The sequence below is a fragment of the Psammomys obesus genome, unplaced genomic scaffold (genome assembly GCF_907164565.1).
Source record: "Psammomys obesus unplaced genomic scaffold, mPsaObe1.curated_primary_1811, whole genome shotgun sequence".
Classification (NCBI taxonomy): domain Eukaryota; kingdom Metazoa; phylum Chordata; class Mammalia; order Rodentia; family Muridae; genus Psammomys; species Psammomys obesus.
Genome location: NW_026593286.1, coordinates 6,587,677 through 6,598,799, shown reverse-complemented (window position 1 = coordinate 6,598,799; position 11,123 = coordinate 6,587,677). Strand labels below are relative to the sequence as shown.

The following is an 11,123-nucleotide window of genomic DNA, read 5'->3' as shown; positions in this document are numbered from 1 at the left end:
TCTATCTATCTATCTATCTATCTATCTATCTATCTATCTATCTATCTATCTATCTATCCATCCACATGTGAGTGCATGGGCCATCTTCTTTCCTTCCATCATGTGAATCCCAAATATTGAAAGCAGGTCTTCAGACTTGGTCGTAAGCATCTTTCCCCTGTGAGCCATATTCATGGCCTCTTTTAGTTCCCTTTTGATCAGGCTAGAAATGGGTCTTGCAGATGATATTCTAAGTGATGTGTTTTGGACCAAACTGTCCACCTTAATTCTCTGACATGGCTCTCTCTTCAGTACGACTCATCCCAGCTTCTCATTCTGTTTCTCCTTAACTGTCCTTGGGCTCTGCTCTCATGCTTAAAGCCTTTGTCATTAACTTTAGTAGTGGTAACTTGAATTGATCTTTGCAGTGATCATAAAAAGTTCGAGTATTTCTCTACTTACCCCTTTTATCTTTATAGGGTCTCCTATAGCTCAGGTTGGCCTTGAACTCACTATGTAGCTGAAGCTAGTCTTGAACTCCTAGTCTTTACTTCTCCACCTTCCAAGATCACTGGCATGTATTAACATGCCTGTCTCTCCTAAGTCCTTTGAAAGCCATTTGGGGACTGATTGTGTCTTTAGACAAAGACACAATCAAGTGTCTGGGTACAGGATGTCTTGGCAGATTGTAGTCATCAGCTAAAGGTCAGTGCTTGAAGGAGGTGACAAAATGCAAGGTTATGAATATGAAGTACAGAGTCAGGGATAAGGTAGATGTCTTATAGATTGATGCAGAGAAAGGAGAACGACCAAGACCAGTGACTTGGAAAAAGTGTTGTCAGCAGAGGCAATGTCGTGGACCATCATGCTACTTTGCCATTGGACTTGCACTGAGAACATACGGTAAACCAGACATTGTGGGTGATCTTGGAAATCTTGTCAGGAACAGCAGCACAGCACATGGAAACTGATGTGTGGCTGCTGGGAGCAAGGATGATATTTGAATATGCTATTCCTTATGTCAAGTAGAGAAGTGAGTTTGTTAGATAGAACGAATGCCTTAGTGGAATAGGGCTAATTCTCTCAAGGACCTTAGCTTGAGAAAGTTAGTCTGGTGAAGCAGTGCAGAAATTGTGGGTATGAAGGGAGTGTCAATAAGTTTACCATCTAGTCCTGGAGAGGGCCAAGGAATGCTTTTTGGAAAGAAATTTTGGGAAGAAATAAAGACTACAGAGAAAATTAAGCATGGAGTGTATAGAGGACTGGAAGGTGTAATCTAAAAAGAGCTCAAGCTGCTTTAGATTCAGGAGTCTTCATCCAGCTGCGTGATTTACATGGGGACAAGCAGTAGCTGGAGATAAAGTATCAGCTTTTGGGGACTTTTTCCCCAGGTGCTGGCACAGGCAGATTGTGCACTCAAAAACCCAGTTCATTTTGTTTTGCTGTAATAAAATATTTGAAAATATTTCTAAAGAAAAGAAACTTGTCCTCTTTAAGTTTAGGGGCTGAAAGCACAGGCAGGTTCAGTTGTGTGACAAGGGAAGGAATTTTCTGTTCCAATTTGATCTTTTGTTTCTGCCTCTGAATTCATTTCCTAATTTGAGGGTCACATTCATCCTTACACTTTGCCTCTTGCCTTTGGCCCTGACCTTTACTTGATATTAAAGGCAAAAAGAAGGACAAGCAGAGAGGATGCTGTACTGCAAGAGAAGGAGGGAGGGCCTTCATGACCTGACCACTATAAAGCTTTACCTCCTAATGCCATCATCCTATCACCATCTGAGTGTTGAAGGGGGCATAACTGCGGTACCCACCAGTGGTTCCAGAAAAAGATATAACCCTGCACCAAGGGTTAACAGTGTCCAGCCCATCTCTGTGTCCATGTTTGTAACACTCTATAATAGTATCTTCAACTGGTAAGTTTTGTTGTCTCAGGCCTTTGGTATAAGATCTGGTTGTCTTTGGAAACTGAGGGGTTGAGCATTCGCAGCCGGATATAGATTGACTTTGGGCTTTCTGCCACTTTTCTCTAATATGCACTTGGTGTTAGGTGTGGTATTCGCTTTGGATTAATCTGAACACTGCCAACTCCAAGTATGGCCGTGTGCCAGCAGCCCCACACACTGTCAAGCTCTATTCCCAAGACCCAGTGGATAAGAATCTGCATTTAACAAGAGCCCTGTATGATCTGTGTGAGCATTAGTATTTAAGAAGTACTAATGTAGATGACTGGGTAAAACAGAAAAATATACATTCTTTTGTATTTTATTTCCTGAAAGTAATATCTTCAAGGTTTATCTTGTTATAACACGTCAGCATTTGATGGCTTTATTACACTGCATGGCTAGGCCACATTTTATCTTCTCACTAGTTGATAGACATTTATGTAGTATTGTGACACTTTTTTACCTTTAAAACAAAGCGGTAAAGACAGGAAGCACATATGTACACATTATTTTAGTTGAATGATAGCCTTCTGGGGATTGAAGTGATGATACAATTTTCCTGTAGTCTCTACTCCGCTTCCTCCCTTCCTCTAGTTACTGCAGCAAATGAACAAGAGAGATGCATTATTCTTAACCGTTGTAGTAAAAAAAAAAAAAAAAAAAAAATGTTTACTGACAAAAGGTTGGGTTGATGTGAACTGTTTTTATTTCAAGAAGAGTTCTGTAACCTTTCTTCTTTCCATTTTTCAGAGACCTTTTAAGTTCAAGTAGCTACAAAATTTCTCTTAATAGCTTGTAGTTCACTCATTTTTTCCTAAAGAATTACCTCTTACCTTGTGTCTGTAATGATGCATTTTTCTATTTTTTCCCCATTAATTGAGATCATGTTTTAGTTCTTTTCAATATATTTTGAAATTTTATCGAAAGTAAACTTACAAAATTGGTCACTTTTGCATAGCGGAGGCTGAAACACGTGCTGGCACAACTTAAAGCATGGAAGGTTGCTTTGGCACACAGTTCCAGAGGCTTCAGAGCGTGGTTGCCTGGCTCACGTACATGGTGTCACAGCAGTGTGAGTGTATAGAGCAGGCTGCTGACTTTAAGACAGACAGGAAGCAAAGGACAAGCATGGGACTCAGCACTCCAAGTACACGCACGCACGCACGCACGCATGCACGCACACACACTTGGAATAACCCTAACAAAAGATGTGATGCGTCTCTGTAGAAAACGTTAAAGTACTGAAGAATGAAATTGAAGAAGGCACTTGGAAAGTTCTTCTGTTGAGGACTTTGATCCATTTGGAGTTGATATTTGTGGAATGTGAGAGAGAAGGACCTAAGTTCATTCCTTTTCATGAAGACATCAAGTTTTACTGCACCACTTGTTGAAGATGATGCCATTTCTTTAAGGAGTGGCTTTGACATCTTTGTCAGCTATCAGATGGCTGCAGTAGTGTGGCCTTGTATCGGGCCATCAGTTCTATTGATTGATGTTTCTGGTTTTGTACCAGCACTATTTTTTTTTTTCTTCCCATCACTTTGGCTTTGTAGTTTAACTTGAACTCAGGTATAGTGATGCCTCCAGCAGCATTTCTCTCCTCAGAATTACTTTAGCTATTTGTGCTAAATTTTAAGATTTTTTTTTTTTTGTTTCTCTGAGAAGTGTATTGGTCTTTTTTTTTTTTTTTTTGAAATGCAAGTTTATTTTATTTTTCTTTTTAGTTACATTTTGTTAACTCTGTGTCCCAGCTGTATCCCGCTCCCTCATTCCCTCCCCAACCCCACACTCCCTCCCTGGTCTCCTCCCTGCCCCTTTCCAAGTCCCCTGATAGGGGAGGACCTCCTCCCCTTTCATCTGACCCTGTTTTATCAGGTATCTTCAGGGCTGGCTGCAAAGTCCTCCTCTGTGGCCTAACAGACTGCTCCTCCCCTGGGGGGGGGGGTGTCAAACAGCCTGCCCTTGAGATCCTGTTAGAAATAGTCCGTGTTCCCCTTACTTTGGAAAACTACTTGGTTACTGAGCTACCACAGGCCACATCCGAGCAGAAGTTCTAGGTTATATCCATAGATGGTCCTTGGTTGAGTGTCAGTCTCAGAAAAGACCCTGTGCCCAGATATATTTGGTCCTTGTAGAGCTCCTATCCTTTCCATATCATACTAACTTCCCTTCTTTCATATGATTCCCTGCACTCTGCCGAGGGTTTGGTTATGAGTCTTAGTGTCTGCTTTGAAACACTGCTAGGTAGAGTCTTTCAGATGCCTTTTGTGGTAGACTCCTGTCATAAGTTCAATGCACATCCCATTTGTCTTTCTAAATGAGGATTAATCACCTTCGCCTGTGTCCACTTTCTTGATTATCTTCTTTAGGTGTGTAGATTTCATTATGTTTATCATGTCTTGTAGGTCTATATAAGCGAGTTGCTCAACCTCATTAGCCATTAGGGAAATGCAAATCAAAACGACCCTGAGATTTCACCTTACACCCATCAGAATGGCCAAGATGAAAAACTCAAGTGATAGCACATGCTGGAGAGGTTGTGGAGAAAAGGGAACCCTCCACCATTGCTGGTGGGAATGTAAACTGGTGCAACCACTCTGGAAGTCAATCTGGCGCTTTCTCAGACAACTAGGGGTAGTGCTACCTCAAGACCCAGCTATACCACTCCTAGGTATATACCCAAAATTTGCTCAAGTACACAAGGACATTTGTTCAACCATGTTCGTAGCAGCTTTATTTGTAATAGCCAGAACTTGGAAACAACCCAGATGTCCATCAACGGAGGAATGGATACAGAAATTGTGGTGTTTTTACACAATGGAATACTACTCAGCAATCAAAAAGGAGGAAATCATGAAATTTGCAGGCAAGTGGTGGGATCTAGAAAAGATCATTCTGAGTGAAGTATCCCAGAAGGAGAAAGACAAACTTGGTATATACTCGCTTATATAGACCTACAAGACGTGTATTGGTCTTTGATTGAGATTGCATTAAATCTGTAGATTGCTTTTGGTAGGATGGTCATTTCTATAGTATTAACCCTAGCAATCCAGGAGCATAGAAAGTCTTTCCATCTTCCAATGTCTTCTTCAATTTTATTCTTCAGCATTTACAGTTTTCATTATACAGATGTATCACTTCTTTTGTTACAGTTATTCTAAGGTAAGTATGTGTGTGTGTGTGTGTCCTTTGAGGCTGTTGTGAATGGGGTTGTTGCCCTTATTCTTTTTTAGTAAGCTTGTCCTTGGTATATAAGAAAGCTTTTCTATTCTGATGCTTTGATAGAAGTGTTTATCACTTCTAGGAAATTTTTGGTGTATTCTTCAGGGTCTCGTGTATGGAATCATATCTACAATATACTTGGACTTCTTACTTCCCTATTCTCACCTCTTCCATTTGTTTCTTTTATTGCTGTAGATAAGACACCTAATACTATATTGAGTAAGAGTGGAGATAGTTGACACCCTTCTCTTGTTCCTGATTTTAGTGGAAAAGCTTTGTACTTTGCCCCATTTAATATAATGTTGCTCCAGGTTTGTCATATATAACCTTTTGCGTTTAGATACTCTTTTTATTATTTCTGAGTTTCTTTCCCATTTTCCTTTTTTTTTTTTTTTTTTTTTTGGTGTGTGTATATGTGTGTGTTAGAGAGAGAGATAGGAAAGAGAGTGTGTGTGTGCTCGTGCGTTATCCTTGATGGAGCTTCCACATCAGGCGGTGAGGCAGGGTCTCTCCAAACAGATATTGCTTATTTTGTTGTCACTGTACCTGGTTTCATTATGCTACAAAGCCATGGTAACCAAACCAAACCAAACCAAACCAAACCAAACCAAACCAAACCAAACCAAAACACATAGTGCAGCACAAAACCAGACACATGGATCAATTGAGCTGAGCCCAGGCACAGGGCCACACAGCTATGTAGAACCCTGTCTCCATTTTCAGAGGCTGGAGTTGCAGCTAGATCAGCATTGCATCCAACATTTGTGGTTTCTGTGGATCTAAACTCCAGGTCTCATGTTGTGTGGCAAATGCTTAACCATTGAGCATCTCCCCAGCTCTCTCAAGACTTTTTACATGAAAGTATATTGGATTTTGTGAATCCTTTCTTTGTATCAAGGTGACCATGTGCTTTCTGTCCTTGAGACCGTTTACGTGGCTTATAACATTGTTGATTTATGTGTTGCACCATTCATGCACCTAGAAATAAAGCCCACTTGGTCATGGTAAATAATCTTCTTGATGTTTTCTTGAATTTGTTTGGCAAGTGTTCTGTTGGGAAAATTTTGTATATGTGTTTATTAGGGAGATTAGTTTGTAACTCTCTTGTTGCATCTCTGGGTTTGGTATAGCTTTGTAAAAAGTTTGCCAATGTTCTTTTCTTTTCTGTTGTATGGATAGTTTGAGGAATGTTGGTGGTAGTCTTTCTTGGAGGTCTGACAAATCCACCAGTGATTCTACCTGAGCCTGGATTTTCTTTTTAAGTTGGGAGATGTTTAATTATTGCATCAGTTGCATTGCTTATTATAGACCCATTTAAATTATATTATCATGTTGTAATTTTTACATTTGATTTTATTTATTTTTATTACTAGTTACATTTTATTAACTGTATCCCAGCTGTATCCCGCTCCCTTAATCCCTCCCAATCCCACCCTCCCTCCCTCATCTCCTCCCTGCCCCTTTCCGAGTCCACTGATGGGGAGGACCTCCTCCCCTTTCATCTGACCCTGTTTTATCAGGTATCTTCAGGACTGGCTGCAAAGTCCTCCTCTGTGGCCTAACAGGACTGCTCCTCCCTTGGGGGGTGGGGAGGTCAAAGAGCCAGTCATTGAGTTCCTGTCAGAAATAGTTCATGTTCCCCTTACTATAGGAAACCAATTGGTTACTGAGCTACCACGGGCTTCATCCGAGCAAAGGTTCTAGGTTATATCCATACATGGTCCTTGGTGGAGTGTCAGTCTCAGAAAAGACCCTGTGCCCAGATATATTTGGTCCTTGTAGAGCTCCTATCCTTTCCACGTCATACTAACTCCCCTTCTGCCGAAGGTTTGGTTATGAGTCTTAGTATCTGTTTTGAAACACTGCTAGGTAGAGTCTTTCAGAAGCCTTCTATGGTAGACTCCTGTCATACGTCCAATGCACATCCCATTTGTATTTCTAAGTGAGGATTGATCATCTTACCCCATGTCCGCTTTCTTGTTTATCTTCTTTAGGTATATAGATTTCATTATGTTTATCATATCTTGTAGGTCTATATAAGTGAAGCTGAAAAGCAACAAACCAAGTAATCCAATTAAAAAATGGGGAACAGAGCTAAACAGAGAATTCTTGATAGAGGAATATCGAATGGCAGAGAAACACTTAAAGAAATGCTCATTAGCCATTAGGGAAATGCAAATTAAAACGACCCTGAGATTTTACCTTACACCCATCAGAATGGCCAAGATGAAAAACTCAAGTGACAACACATGCTGGAGAGGTTGTGGAGAAAGGGGAAACCTCCTCCATGCTGATGGGAATGTAAACTGGTACAACCACTTTGGAAGTCAATCTGGCGCTTTTTCAGACAATTAGGAATAGTGCTTCCTCAAGATCCGGCTATACCACTGCTAGGTATATACCCAAAATTTGCTCAAGTACACAACAAGGACATTTGCTCAACCATGTTTGTGGCAGCTTTATTTGTAATAGCCAGAACCTGGAAACAACCCAGATGTCCATCAACGGAGGAATGGATACAGAAATTGTGGTATTTTTACACAGTGGAATACTACTCAACAATCAAAAAGGAGGAAATCATGAAATTTGCAGGCAAATGGTGGGATCTAGAAAAGATTATTCTGAGTGAAGTATCCCAGAAGGAGAAATATAATCATGTTGTAATTTTTATGGTCTTAATACATCTAGAAATTAGTTCTTTTAGACTTTCTGATTTATTGGAATATGGATTTGTAAGACCTAATGATTTTCTGAATTTTGTCATCTATTATAATGACTCAAATTTTTAATTTTAATTTTACCTATTTGGATATTCTCTTTTTCTTTTGATTAGTTTGGCTGAGGGTTCATCTTGTTTGTCTTTTAAAAACCACCTCTTTGTCTTGTTGACTGTGTTTGTTTTGTTTCCATTTCATTACTCTCTCTTCTGATAGTAATGATGTCTTTATACCTACTGATTTGAGGTTTGGTTTGTTCTTTTTTAGAGAGTTTAGCTATATCATTAAGTTGTTTATTTGAGATCTCTTTATTTTTTTACTATAGGCATTTAGAGCTATAAACTTCCCTCTTACATCCTAGAGGTTTTGGTATGTTGTATTTTCATTTTCATTTCACTCTAAGAGTATTTTTTATTTCCTTTTTGATTTCTCATTGTTCAGTGGTGGGTTGCTTAAGCTCCATAAGTTTGTGCATTTTCTGTAGTTTTTTTCTTATGTTGGTTTATAGTCATAGTCCATAGTGATCAATTAGAGTACAAGGATTATTTTAATTTTCTTATATCTGTTAAGAATTGCAAAAAAAAAAAAAAAAAAAAGAAATAAAAAAAGAGAAAAATTCTTTCTGTGATATATGCCTATTGATAATTGGAAATTAAATGGAGATTTTAAAGACTTAGAAAAAAAGAATTGCTTGGGGAGGGGGAAATAGCTCAGTGGTTTAAGAGTACCTGTTCTTCCAGAGGACCTTAGATCGGTTCTCAGCACCCACCATAGTAGCTAATAACCAGCCGCAACTCTAATTTTAGAGGCTCTCATGCCTTCTGGCCTCCATGGGTGCTGTGTAGACGTAGTATACTGACTTACACAGGCAAGACACCCATACACATTAAAAAAATAAACAGAAAACCTTTAAGAGGCTGGAGACGGCTCAGCAGTTAAGAGCAGTAGCTGCTCTTTGGAGGCCCAGGTTTGATCTCCAGTGCCCACCTAGTGGCTCACAGCTATCTGTGAGTCTAGTTTTGAGGGCCTCACACCTTCTTTATCCTCTGTGGCTATCAAGCATGCACATGGTACTCAGGCATATATGTAGCCAAGCACTCCTACCATAAAATAAATAAAATGTAGAAAGACTCGCATAAAGCCCTAACATATGATCTGTTTTAGAGAAAGTTCCATAGGCTGCCTTGAAAAACGGGAATTATGTAGTGTTTGGAATGACTGTTCTATAGGTACCTGAGTTTGTTTGATCTATGATGTCACTTGGTTCAGATATTTTTCTGGTTTTCGTTTGTTTGTTTGTTTCATTTTGGTCAGAATGCCTGCCAGTTGTCAAGAGTGGGGTTTGAGGTCATCCACTGCTGTTGTGCTGGAACTAATCTGTGACATTTCTTCTAGGAGTAGTTGTTTCATGAAATTGGGTGCACCTGTGTTTGGGGCATATCAATTTAGAATTGTAATCTTCTTTTAATGGAGTGTTCCCTTATTCAGTATGAAGTGACCTTCATCTTTCCTTATTAGGTTTTGAAGCCCATTTTGCCAGATATTAGATCAGTGATAACCTGTTTGTTTTCTAGGTTCACTACATGGAATTCCCTTTTCTATTCTTCCACCCTAAGGTAGTGTTTATCTTTTGTAGGAGGTACATTTCTTGGAGGCTTCAAGTAGGTGGTTCCTGTCTTTAAAATGTTTTAAATTTATTATTTCTTTCAAGGACTTTATACATGAGTACTATACATAAACATTTCTCTCCCTCCCTCTGCCTCCCTTACCACTTCCTGTGTCCCCTCACTTCCTCTACTCCCGTTCATAGTTGTGATTTCTTTAATTATATATATGTGTAAATATATATGTATATGCATAATACATACATATATATACACACATATACATACATACATACATACATACATACATACATACATACATACATACATACACAGACACATCCTGCTCTTTAGTGTTGCTCCTGTGTTTAGGGCTGATCACTTGGGATTGGATAACCTACCTGCCAGTGACATTGTACCTGAAATTCTTCCTTGAGAAAATTCTTTTTCTTAGTTTTAGTATGTTGTTACTGATTTTTCTTTCTTACAAGCCAAGCTTCTGCCCAGAATCTTGTCATCTTTTCCTTATATTCTTTTCTGTATAGGCTTTCATGTACTTTTATTTACATAATATAGTTAAAAATAGCTTTTTAAAAAATTTTAAGTGATTGCTATCATTCATTTGTTTACTCACCTTTGATTGGCTGAATATTGGCTGTGCTTGGCACTGGCTTAGTTCCTAGGGATGTAACTGCCATCTTTAGCGGCCTTAGATCAGCTTACAGACCAGTTCAAAGATCAGATGTCCCACAGTGCTATGGGACATTTTGCTCAACAGGGTGTTTGAACATCAAAAGGACAGAAATGCAGGAGGTTGATGGAAGGGAGAGCCTAACAGAGTTTGTTCAGGTTTCTTATAAGGGATGATCTTTGACTTGCAAGTCGAGAATTTGCCAGATGAACATTTAGGAGAGAAGAAAATAGTGCAGGCAAAGGACTGGGTGTTTAAAGAAATAGAGAGATTCATTCCTTTAAGTCTAAGCTGGTCACTGGGCATCTCTGTGTTTATAGTAAATAGTCCCTTGTCAGAACATAGTCTTGTCAAGTCAGACTGAGGTTACTTCTCAATCCTTCACTTTCTGGCTCTGAGCTTTGGAGTGTGTGGGGAAGCATTCTCCTGTACATGGGGTGTGTTTGTTGGTGAAAATCAATGACATAGAATCACCTAGGATAGTCCTTGGGAAGTCTTGGATGCTTCTAAAATGTGAGTTTCATTTGTTCCTTTCACTTCTCTTGAGGCCAGCCACCTAATACCTGGCATACAGTAGGTGGGGGATAAATATTTGTTGAACAATTTCAGTATTTGACAACATTAGAAAAACATCTGGTTCATTTCTTTTGATGTAACATTTTGTGACTAGAAAGAACGAGCATATGGTGGATTCACTAAATTTTGTGATCTTATGAAGCAGAAATTTGTTTTCTTAAGTACTAAGTGTCATTGATGGGGAAAACAGCAATAGTTCAATCAGATTTTCTACGTGTTTGTATTGGGAGCTAGATATAATTTTCCCTTTGAATATAAAATATAAATTATTCTGTTTTCTTTCTTCCTTTCCCTCCCTCCCTGCTTCCCTCTCTCCCTCCATGCCTCCCTCCCTTTATCTCTCCTTCCTTCCTTCCTTCCTTCCTTCCTTCCTTCCTTCCTTCCTTCC

General features: G+C 39.3%; 1 protein-coding gene across 4 annotated transcripts in view; it reads left to right on the top strand.

The window, feature by feature from the left end:
* Window positions 1-11,123, top strand: part of Dis3l2 (DIS3 like 3'-5' exoribonuclease 2) — a 320,053-nt gene that overhangs the window by 62,311 nt on the left and 246,619 nt on the right. The window lies entirely within an intron of this gene.